We start from the raw sequence: 13,084 nt of genomic DNA, 5'->3' as shown, positions 1-13,084 counted from the left end.
CAAGTTTTCAGGCAGTTGAGTTTCTATGGTTTACAAGTGCTTTAAAACTACTCCTTTCAAATGGTGACTCATAAAAACTCCGCCCCATGGGAAATGAAGAATAAGTGTGCCTCATAACAAGCAAACCCTCACATGAGGAAATCTGCCCTTACCCATGTAGATAATATGCCAAAGCAACAGATCAGAGAACTAAAGTCAACCTTCATCCCACTAGAACTCCCAGCAGTTTGTGCCACTTAAATGTCTACTAATGGGCTAAAGCAGCTACTAATGGGCTAATAAGTTCGGTCATTAACAGTTTCTTAAGTACTGGACTGGGGGAGCTGTGCAACTTTAGCTACTGCCCCTGAGAATGAAATGAGTTGTCTCCATTTGTAAAAAGGCCCTAAATCGGGGCAAGAATTTTTTTTTTCCCTAAAGGTTGACATGTTTGGCTTTATGCATAGAAGCAGCAGTTCATGATACCAAACAGTTTCTCACTCTATTAAGATAGTCACTGTGAATTCCCTGCCAGGTTCATCCTCCCGGCATTTCAATGTTGGTTTAAAGACCATGAATTACCTCCAGAGAGACTAAAGAATAGAGGAATTCTTAAATGAAGCCTTAAGACATAAAATCAATCAGAAATGAACTCACAGACTCATTACAATTGTTACGTGAATGTCCCCAAGCAAAACCAGCTCAGAGTGCAAATGAAATCAGGGAATCTGTACATCTGACTATGACTAATCAAGGCTCCTCAAGCTTTTTCACTCAGTCAATAAAGATTTATACATAGTGGGTATTGTTCTAGGAACAAGGCTACTTTCTATGAATGAAAAGACTAAAAATAAAGAGTAAATAAGGAAATTATATGATATTTTAGAAGGTGACAAGTGCATGGAAAACAAGAAAGGAAAGGGGAATCAGGACTGCCTGGGGGTGGGGGGATGCAATGTGTCAGCAGAACTCCTTGAGGAGGTGACATTTGTTTAAATGACTTGAAGACTCAAAGAAAGTAAAAGTGTTGTCAGGAGGAAATTCAGGCATGGGTAACAGCTAATGCAAAGGCTCTGAGGCGGGAGAATATCTAGCTTATTTGAGGAAAAGTAAGGAGGCCAATGTGGCTGGGGAAGGGAAAAAAGATGAAGTCACAGGGGGTGCCAGAGATATGGATTCTGTGGGCCTCTTGGCCACTGCAAAGACCTTGGCCTTTATTCCAAGATGAATGGAAAACTGCCAGAGGGTGTAGAACAGAGGAGTGAAGGAATCTGGTCCCAAATAAGTCTCCCCCAGTTGTTTCTGGGGAACCTTAAAGTGATGCCTGTATGGAGTCAAGAACAAGTGAATTCTTTGCACCAGTTTGAATCTGTGTGTATCCCAGAAAAGCCATGTCCTTTAATCCTCATTCAGTATTAACGGTCAGACCTTTCTGATTATTTCCATGGAGCTGTGACCCACCCAGTTGTGGTTGGTAACTTTTGATTGAATGGATTCCATCGAGACGTGTCTCCATCCACTCATGGCGGGATTGCTAGTGGAGCCCTTTAAGAGGGAACCATTTTGGAAAAAGCTCAGAGCAATGAGAGTCGCCAGAACTGACAGAGCCAACAGAACAGACAGAGCCCCAAGGATGCCATTGAAGAGAAAGCTAGCAGATCTTGTCATGTGTTTTTCCAGCCGAGAGAGAAACCACGAATGTCATCGGCCTTCTTGAACCAAGGTGTCTTTCCCTGGATGCCTTGGATTGGACATTCTTACAGCCTTACCTTAATTTGGACATTTTCAAGACCTTCAAACTGTGAACTTGAAATTTAATAAATTCCCTTTTTAAAAGCCATTCCATTTCTGGTATATCACATTCTGGCAGCTTACAAACTAGAACATTTTGTTCTCCCACAGTTGACTTCTTACCCAGATACCTCTTTCTACCTCCACCAACAATGCTGTGATGGTTGGGTTCTGGCATCAACTTGGCCAAATGATGATGCCCAGTTGTCTGGTCAGGCAAGCACCGGCCTGACCTTGCTACAAGGATATTTCCTGGCTGGTTGATTAAACCATCAGCCGGTTGATTGCATCTGTGGCTAATTACAGCTGCGGTCAACAACTAAGGCATGCCTCCCATAAGGAGATAATCCAATCAGTTGAAGGTTTTTAAGGGAGAAGAGAGACTCTTTCACTGCTTCTTCAGCTGGCAAGCCTCTCCTGTGGCTCATCCAGACCCTTCATCATAGCCACCAGTTTCACAGCCTGCCCTATGGATTTTTGGACCCCCAGGGTTGCATGAGACACCTTTATAAATCTCATATTTACAGATCTCTCCTGTTGGTCCTGTTTTTCTAAAGAACCTTGACTAACACAAATGCCCTTGGCAAAAATCCAACGCCTGGCAGACTGCTGCTTCCAGGTGCTTCCAAATAGTCAAATCCCAGAGTGCTGAGCAGGCATGGTCTTCCCAGTCCCATCCCGCCTTCTGAGAGTGAGTTCCCAAAGCCAGGAAGCTTCAACTTGCAGCTTATGCGTCTCAAGGCTCCTCCAGCTTTTTGACCTTCTTGCTTAGCTAGTAAACTGTTCCTATGTCTGAAAAAGGCAATCCCTAAAATTTTTTCCATTCCTAAAGATACACTTAGCCTTATAATTCAAGATTTTTCTTATCGTTCCATTTTCTCTGAATGTATTATTTCTTTGAAACGTAGTTGGTTGACTTTAAAGTCTGACTTCTCTTCTCATCTTCCCTTTGAATTTATCCTGTCTTGGGACCCCCTCTGATGGCCTTTATTGTGCCTTTCTCTGATATTTCACACCAAGCCTTGTATACAGCAAGCACTGGGTCAATATTGGCTAAATTAGTGTTTGTTAATTCCCTATGAGCTCAGCCCTTGTGAGGCACTGAAACAGTCAGTGAGTAGAATACTTTTACCACCACCACCAAAAGAGGATTATATGTCCGATAGAGAAGTCTGAGAATTAGTATCAAACACTAGTTGAATACAGTTAACTATAAGAATTGAATATTACAAACCCAGACCCCTGTGAATTCAGGAAGAATGGCATGGGGTCTGAGAGGTTGGGCAAGATTTCCCAGGGATGAGAAGACATGAGCTGGAGAAATTGATACTTATTTGATGCAGTATCAAATAAGACCCTTAAAGCCACCATAATCAGTTGAAAAGGGAAATATTGGGATAATTGGTAGCCAAAATTTGTCTTGCAGAATAACTATAAAGCCAGTGAGCTATTTTTTACAACTAGTGTTGGTAAAGTCTTTGTGTAGTCAGTCGGCCCTGTCTGTAGTTTCACAGCATTAAGTTAGGGAGTGTACAATATACCTCAGCAGACACCCTATCAGTGTTCCATCAGCAACAGAAACGTACTACACAGTACCTACCCCATCCGATGAGCTTAGATGACAAAGATAAAAGGATTGAACCTTTGGGTGAGACAAGTCAGGCATTTGGGGAGACTGAAGGGTTTGTTGTAGGTATGCAGCATTTGGTTACTGTCACCAAGAATTACCACAAGTAGATATTGGAGGAATACTTGTTTGCAGACAGGTGCTAACAACAAATGGAACTTAGGAGACCACAGAGCATGTAATTTTAGGATGTACCACCTTGGTTGTAGTGCATTACACCAAGAGGCAGAATAATGCTGTTAGATGTTACCTGCAATGTGGGTTAGTAAATGAAGAGCCCCGATTGTAAGTAGGAACCCAAGAGGCTATTGGGAAATAAACCACCCCAAGGTATTGAGGACAGAGATGGAATTGTAAGAATCAGTCTACCCAGACCAGAAAGAGAGAATATATTCTGCTGTTTGATAAATGTATAAAACTAAAAACTTATTGGTATTCCTCTTCCACGTGTAAAAACATTTTCAGAGCATGTATTTCAATAAAAGAAAAAATATTTATCTGTGGGCACAATAAAAGAGCTAGAGATGGCTTGCAGGAATGTCTTAAAAAATGATTGTTTACTCTCTCCGCCGGACCGCCGCGCGGCGCACGCGCCCCGCAGCAGCCGAGCTGCCCGACCTCCCTACCCCCTCTCTCTCTCCGCCGGACCGCCGCGCGGCGCACGCGCCCCGCAGCAGCCGAGCCGCCCGACCTCCCTACCCCCTCTCTCTCTCCGCCGGACCGCCGCGCGGCGCACGCGCCCCGCAGCAGCCGAGCCGCCCGACCTCCCTACCCCCTCTCTCTCTCCGCCGGACCGCCGCGCGGCGCACGCGCCCCGCAGCAGCCGAGCCGCCCGACCTCCCTACCCCCTCTCTCTCTCCGCCGGACCGCCGCGCGGCGCACGCGCCCCGCAGCAGCCGAGCCGCCCGACCTCCCTACCCCCCTCCTCCCCCTCCTGCTCCGGCTGCTCTCCAACCAACACGGTGCCCTCTTCCCCTGCCTTCACCGTGCTCCTCCGCCACCAGCCTCGACAGCCTTGCCGCCCTCACCTTTCCTCGTCCAGAACAACTACTGGGGGAGTGGAGATAGTACAGAGCAGCTCCCGGAGCCACGAGAGAGATCAAAGGGACAGCGTACCCCATCCTGGAACGGCTGACTATCTGGGAGAACCAGCTCCGGTGAGATCACCAAGGGGCACGGGCTTTCCTGGGTGGGACAGCAAGCGACCGGAGTCCCTCCCTTCCACCTTCCCAGGCCAGCTGGTAGAGTTGGACAGGCGGTCCCCTTAGGCCGCGGCGGCTGGTGCCCCCACCACACGAGGCCCCCCGGAACAACTGAGATAGTTGGGTCGGAAATCCCCAGACTGCGGAGAACAGTGACCGGGGGATCCCTTCCAAACACGTGACTCCCCCGTCGGCTGGGAGCAGTGCACTCTCCCGGGCTGCGACAGCTGGCGCCCTCCCGCCACGCTTGGTGCCCCGGGCCGACTAGCTAATTTGGCCGGACGATCTCCTGTGCTGCGACAGCCGGCGACCCTCCCCGCGTTTGGAACCCCGGGCCGGCTGGCATTCTTCCAAGACGCTTCGGTTGCTGAACCTCCCCTACGGCGAGAGTTTTCCAGAGTTGAGGGACCCACAGCAACTTTCGCTGGTGGAACCCACAGACAGGCGTGTGCCACGTGCGCCACCTACTGGGCAGGATAGGAAGAACAGAACCCAGAGACTGCGCAGAAAAATCTTTTAACCTGTGGGGTCGAACACCCGGGGAAATCTGACTAAATGCCCAGACGCCAGCAGAAGATAACGGATCACGCTCAGAAAATTGAACATATGGCCCAGTCAAACGAAGAAACCAATAGTTCAAATGAGATACAGGAGCTGAAACAACTAATGCTGAATATACGAACAGAAATGGAAAACCTCTTCAAAAACGAAATCGATAAATTGAGGGAGGACATGAAGAAGACATGGGCTGAACATAAAGAAGAAATAGAAAAACTGAAAAAACAAATCACAGAACTTATGGAAGTGAAAGATAAAGTAGAAAAGATGGAAAAAACAATGGATACCTACAATGACAGATTTAAAGAAACAGAAGATAGAATTAGTGATTTGGAGGATGAAACATCTGAACTCCAAAAAGAAACAGAAACTATCCGGAAAAGAATGGAAAAATTTGAACAAGGTATCAGGGAACTCAAGGACAATGTGAACCGTACAAATATACGTGTAGTGGGTATCCCAGAAGGAGAAGAGAAGGGAAAAGGAGGAGAAAAACTAATGGAAGAAATTATCACTGAAAATTTCCCAACTCTTATGAAAGACCTAAAATTACAGATCCAAGAAGTGCAGCGCACCCCAAAGAGATTAGACACAAATAGGCGTTCCCCAAGACACTTACTAGTTAGAATGTCAGAGGTCAAAGAGAAAGAGAGGATCTTGAAGGCAGCGAGAGAAAAACAATCCGTCACATACAAGGGAAACCCAATAAGACTATGTGTAGATTTCTCAGCAGAAACCATGGAAGCTAGAAGACAGTGGGATGATATATTTAAGTTACTAAAAGAGAAAAACTGCCAGCCAAGACTCCTATATCCAGCAAAATTGTCCTTCAAAAATGAGGGAGAATTTAAAACATTCTCAGACAAAAAGTCACTAAGAGAATTTGTGACCAAGAGACCAGCTTTGCAAGAAATACTAAAGGAAGCACTAGAGTCAGATACAAAAAGACAGAAGAGAGAGTCATGGAGAAAAGTGTAGAAAGAAGGAAAGACAGATATGATATATATAATACAAAAGGCAAAATGTTAGAGGAAAATATTATCCAAACAGTAATAACTCTAAACGTCAATGGACTGAATTCCCCAATTAAAAGACATAGACTGGCAGAATGGATTAAAAAACAGGATCCTTCTATATGCTGTCTACAGGAAACACATCTTAGACCCAAAGATAAATATAGGTTGAAAGTGAAAGGTTGGGAAAAGATATTTCATGCAAACAACAACCAGAAAAGAGCAGGAGTGGCTATACTAATATCCAACAAATTAGACTTCAAATGTAAAACAGTTAAAAGAGACAAAGAAGGACACTATATACTAATAAAAGGAACAATTAAACAAGAAGACATAACAATCATAAATATTTACGCACCGAACCAGAATGCCCCAAAATACGTGAGGAATACACTGCAAACACTGAAAAGGGAAATAGACACATATACCATAATAGTTGGAGACTTCAATTCACCACTCTCATCAATGGACAGAACATCTACACAGAGGATCAATAAAGAAATAGAGAACCTGAATATTACTATAAATGAACTTGACTTAACAGACATTTATAGGACATTACATCCCACAACAGCAGGATACACCTTTTTTTCAAGTGCTCATGGATCATTCTCAAAGATAGACCATATGCTGGGTCACAAAGCAAGTCTTAACAAATTTAAAAAGATTGAAATCATACACAACACTTTCTCGGATCATAAAGGAATGAAGTTGGAAATCAATAATAGGCGGAGTGCCAGAAAATTCATAAATACGTGGAGGCTCAACAACACACTCTTAAACAACAAGTGGGTCAAAGAAGAAATTGCAAGAGAAATTAGTAAATACCTAGAGGCAAATGAAAATGAAGACACAACATATCAAAACTTATGGGACGCAGCAAAGGCAGTGCTAAGAGGGAAATTTATTGCCCTAAATGCCTTTATCAGAAAAGAAGAAAAGGCAAAAATGCAGGAATTAACTGTCCACTTGGAAGAACTGGAGAAAGAACAGCAAACTAATCCCAAAGCAAGCAAAAGGAAAGAAATAACAAAGATTAGAGCAGAAATAAATGAAATTGAAAACATGAAAACAATAGAGAAAATCAATAAGACCAGAAGTTGGTTCTATGAGAAAATCAACAAGATTGATGGGCCCTTAGCAAGATTGACAAAAAGAAGAAGAGAGAGGATGCAAATAAATAAGATTAGAAATGAAAGAGGAGACATAACTACTGACCTCACAGAAATAAAGGAGGTAATAACAGGATACTATGAACAACTTTACGCTAATAAATACAACAACTTAGAAGAAATGGACAGGTTCCTGGAAAGACAGGAACAACCAACTTTGACTCAAGAAGAAATAGACGACCTCAACAAACCAATCACAAGTAAAGAGATTGAATTAGTTATTCAAAAGCTCCCTAAAAAGAAAAGTCCAGGACCAGACGGCTTCACATGTGAATTCTATCAAACATTCCAGAAAGAATTAGTACCTACTCTCCTCAAACTCTTCAACATAATCGAAGTGGAGGGAAAACTACCTAATTCATTCTATGAAGCCAACATCACCCTCATACCAAAACCAGGCAAAGATATTACAAAAAAAGAAAACTACAGACCAATCTCTCTAATGAATACAGATGCAAAAATCCTCAATAAAATTCTAGCAAATCGTATCCAACAACACATTAAAAGAATTATACATCATGACCAAGTAGGATTCATCCCAGGTATGCAAGGATGGTTCAACATAAGAAAATCAATTAATGTAATACACCATATCAACAAATCAAAGCAGAAAAATCACATGATCATCTCAATTGATGCAGAGAAGGCATTTGACAAGATTCAACATCCTTTCCTGCTGAAAACACTTCAAAAGATAGGAATACAAGGGAACTTCCTTAAAATGATAGAGGGAATATATGAAAAACCCACAGCTAATATCATCCTCAATGGGGAAAAATTGAAAACTTTCCCCCTAAGATCAGGAACAAGACAAGGATGTCCACTATCACCACTATTATTCAACATTGTGTTGGAAGTTCTAGCCAGAGCAATTAGGCAAGAAAAAGAAATACAAGGCATCAAAATTGGAAAGGAAGAAGTAAAACTATCACTGTTTGCAGACGATATGATACTATATGTAGAAAACCCAGAAAAATCCACAACAAAATTACTAGAGCTAATAAATGAGTACAGCAAAGTAGCAGGCTACAAGATCAACATTCAAAAATCTGTAGCTTTTCTATACACTAGTAATGAACAAGCTGAGGTAGAAATCAAGAAACGAATCCCATTTACAATCGCAACTAAAAGAATAAAATACCTAGGAATAAATTTAACCAAAGAGACAAAAAACCTATATAAAGAAAACTACAAAAAACTGTTAAAAGAAATCACAGAAGACCTAAATAGATGGAAGGGCGTACCGTGTTCATGGATTGGAAGACTAAATATAGTTAAGATGTCAATCCTACCTAAATTGATTTACAGATTCAATGCAATACCAATCAAAATCCCAACAACATATTTTTCAGAAATAGAAAAACCAATAAGCAAATTTATCTGGAAGGGCAGGGTACCCCGAATTGCTAAAAACATCTTGAGGAAAAAAAACGAAGCTGGAGGTCTCGCGCTGCCTGACTTTAAGGCATATTATGAAGCCACAGTGGTCAAAACAGCATGGTATTGGCATAAAGATAGATATATCGACCAATGGAATCGAATAGAGTGCTCAGATATAGACCCTCTCATCTATGGACATTTGATCTTTGATAAGGCAGTCAAGCCAACTCACCTGGGACAGAACAGTCTCTTCAATAAATGGTGCCTAGAGAACTGGATATCCATATGCAAAAGAATGAAAGAAGACCCATCTCTCACACCCTATACAAAAGTTAACTCAAAATGGATCAAAGATCTAAACATTAGGTCTAAGACCATAAAACAGTTAGAGGAAAATGTTGGGAGATATCTTATGGATCTTACAACTGGAGGTGGTTTTATGGACCTTAAACCTAAAGCAAGAACACTGAAGAAGGAAATAAATAAATGGGAGCTTCTCAAAATTAAACACTTTTGTGCATCAGAGAACTTCATCAAGAAAGTAGAAAGACAGCCTACACAATGGGAGACAATATTTGGAAATGACATATCAGATAAGGGTCTAGTATCCAGAATTTATAAAGAGATTATTCAACTCAACAACAAAAAGACAGCCAACCCAATTACAAAATGGGAAAAAGACTTAAACAGACACCTACCAGAAGAAGAAATACGGATGGCCAAGAGGCACATGAAGAGATGCTCAATGTCCCTGGCCATTAGAGAAATGCAAATCAAAACCACAATGAGATATCATCTCACACCCACCAGAATGGCCATTATCAACAAAACAGAAAATGACAAGTGCTGGAGAGGATGCGGAGAAAGAGGCACACTTATTCACTGTTGGTGGGAATGTCAAAGGGTGCAACCACTGTGGAAGGCAGTTTGGCGGTTCCTCAAAAAGCTGAATATAGAATTGCCATACGACCCAGCAATACCATTGCTAGGTATCTACTCAAAGGACTTAAGGGCAAAGACACAAACGGACATTTGCACACCAATGTTTATAGCAGCGTTATTTACAATTGCAAAGAGATGGAAACAGCCAAAATCTCCATCAACAGAAGAGTGGCTAAACAAACTGTGGTATATACATACGATGGAATATTATGCAGCTTTAAGACAAGATAAACTTGTGAACCATGTAATAACATGGATGGACCTAGAGAATATTATGCTGAGTGAATCCAGCCAAAAACTAAAGGACAAATACTGTATGGTCCCACTGTTGTGAACGGACATTCGAGAATAAACTTGAAATATGTCATTGGTAACAGAGTTCAGCAGGAGTTAGAAACAGGGTAAGACAATGGGTAATTGAAGCTGAAGGGATACAGATTGTGCAACAGGACTAGATACAAAAACTCAAAAATGGACAGCACAATAATACCTAATTGTAAAGTAATCATGTTAAAATACTGAATGAAGCTGCATCTGAGCTATAGGGTTTTTTTTTGTTTTTGTTTGCTTGTTGGTTTGTTTGTTGTTGTTGTTTTTTACTATTACTACTACTTTTATTTCTTTTCTTTATATTAACATTTTATATCTTTTTTTGTTGTGTTGCTAGTTCCTCTAAACTGATGCAAATGTACTAAGAAACAATGATCATGCATCTATGTGATGATGTTAAGAATTACTGAGTGCATATGTAGAATGGTATGATTTCTAAATGTTGTGTTAATTTCTTTTTTTCTTTCCGTTAATAAAAAAAAAAAAAAAAAAAAAAGAAGTTTAATAAAAAAAAAAAAAAAAAAATGATTGTTTAACAGATTATAATGATTTTCCTTTGTTAGAATTAGTTTGTAGTGTTTGAGTGATATCTGCTACAGGGGAGAAAATTATAATATAATATAAATTATAAATGTATTAATCAAGGTACTATTTACCCTCATACTAAAGAATTGTTATTTGTTGGTTTGATCTCATACATGTGGATTCCAAGTGTGCTTACCTCACTCTAGATGGGCCCAAATTCATGCTTAGAAATTAAAGTCATGTGAAGGGTAAAGACATCACAGTTGTGCAACAACTATCCTGTAAACAAGAGTTAAGTAGGTTAATTACATACAAAAATAGGTTGTGGTCTAGGAATCTGGGTAAGTCTTTTCATTATGGAATCATAATTTTGAAAAGTGAGTAACCATTTGCTGATTACTCTGAAGGTGTAAAAAATGTATTTTCACTGATTGTGTTTTCTGAAAGTGGAATCTACCTGCCTTTGCGGACTCTAATTCTTCAAGAAAAGATCAACCATCTTTCTTTAAAGATAAAGCAATGACTAACCCCAAAAGAAGTTCATAGTCAGACCCCTGAACCATGATTTTGTTCCATCTCCTTTCTCATTTTAAATCTCAGTCAAATTTGGTCTTTAGCCATGCCATTTTAGGAGGCTTATATGTACAGGCTTGCCCAGCACAGTTCTGCTTTATACTTGATGCCCTTACTAAGGAACTTGGAATTCATTGTATTTTAAGATCAATTAAGAAGGCAGTATTTTGTACATTACTCACATCCTTCTCCAAGGGTGAAGTGGCAGCCTTTTTACAACTCTCTCGGCAGACTTTGCTAAGAATTCAGACTTCCCTCTATGAGTTTGTTGAGTTTGCATTTTTCAATTCCAAATTAAAATCTTGTCATCATCCCCCTCTCTCTAGCACCCACGCCCTTTTGTCAGTGGTTCCCTAAACACAGTGAATATTAGCTGGAGATTAGCAATTGAAATCAATTAACAAGAATTCATTGGGCTCCCCAAACATATCTCAAATAGTGCTAAATTCCTGGTAGTGATATTCTTTTTTTTTTTTTTTTTGTATGCTCTGCGGTAGGGTCACGTCTCATTCTTTTTCATGTAAGTATTCCATTCTCACACTTTCTGCTGTTGCTGTTGTTTGTTTGTAGTGCAGAGGCCAGGAATTGAACCCAGGTCTCCCATATGGCAGGTGAGATTTCCACCACTGAACTACTCTTGGAACCCTGATATTCATTTTGATGAAACAATGTTTCTTCACCATTTACTAATGCACTTGTACTTGAAAATATGTTTTCCAGGTTTATATGTGGAAACTGAGGCTTAAAGAAAGAAGGAAAAGCTCACAGGAAGCATAGCCAAGGAGCTCCTCTCACCTCTACCCAGTAAACCCACAAACTGCTTCCCCAACTCACACACACACACACACGCACACACACACACACACACTCATATACACTCACCGGTGATAGTAGGGTCCTTCAAAAGAGACACCCAATTCATTCTACCAGTGTCCTATTTTCTAGCTCTCCACTTTTTGTGTGTTGAATTGGTAATGGAGCTAATAAAGGTTCAAGACTGCTCTTTCTGGGGGCCAAATTTTTCTTTTCTCCGTGTCATGCTTTTTATTCAGAAAATAATTTTCTTTGCATTGTTTTCACAAAAGCTTTCCCACACCCCCAAATAATGCAGAGAAATTGGCTTTTATTTTGAACAGGCTTTTTCAATGCACACTGTATCTCTCAGCTTATCTATTATATTAATCCAAGCCTCAATGATACAATGGGTAAAAACAGTGTACGGATGTGTATAAATGAAAAATTTAATAGATTTCCCTCTTAATGTAATAGAATTGGCATGAGGCATCGGGAACAGCAGTGAAAGTAGTCACTCAAGCATTGTGTTTACATGATATTTAAATACAAGTGGCTGGGGTAAAGTACCCCTAAGTACACCTGAAAGGGATGGTGCCTCCTAATCATTGTTTCAGCAATTGACAGTTGTTTACACAACAGCAGCACATTCGCTGCTGATTTGAATAATAAACACGCTTAAATACCAGCTGGATCATAGAAGGATAATTGAAACATAGTTTAAAGCTCTGATTTACAGGCATTGTAGCAACACTTTTATTTGCTGTACAATGCCACACTTCTGTGCAGTCTCCAAAAAAAAATTTTAAGGTATTGTTTCAAACATATTGGGGTCTATTAAGCTTGATTAATACACCCAGCATATGTAACCATGGCTCGAGTCCTGCCCAGGTGTACTTGAGACAGCCGCTCTGCCATGGGTTTTATCCAACCGCACCGGGCTCGAAAGGAACCACTCAGAAGACCCAGGAGGCAGCTCGGAAGGGTGGATGGGACCTCAGATACCTGACAGAGCCAGAGGCTGCCATCTGGCCTTATGATTCATGGCTGAAAATGAGGGCATTGACCTAAATAGCCCCTGACTGGGAAATGTTACAAAGTTAGGATTCTCCATCAGATCTTCTTCCGCTTTTCAGGGTCCTTTTCCTTTTTCCATCCCCATTGTTTCCACCTTTAGCTCAGACCAGTTTCACCTTTTTC

Source organism: Tamandua tetradactyla, chromosome 4 (genome assembly GCF_023851605.1).
Source record: "Tamandua tetradactyla isolate mTamTet1 chromosome 4, mTamTet1.pri, whole genome shotgun sequence".
Lineage (NCBI taxonomy): Eukaryota > Metazoa > Chordata > Mammalia > Pilosa > Myrmecophagidae > Tamandua > Tamandua tetradactyla.
This window is presented reverse-complemented; position numbering follows the sequence as displayed.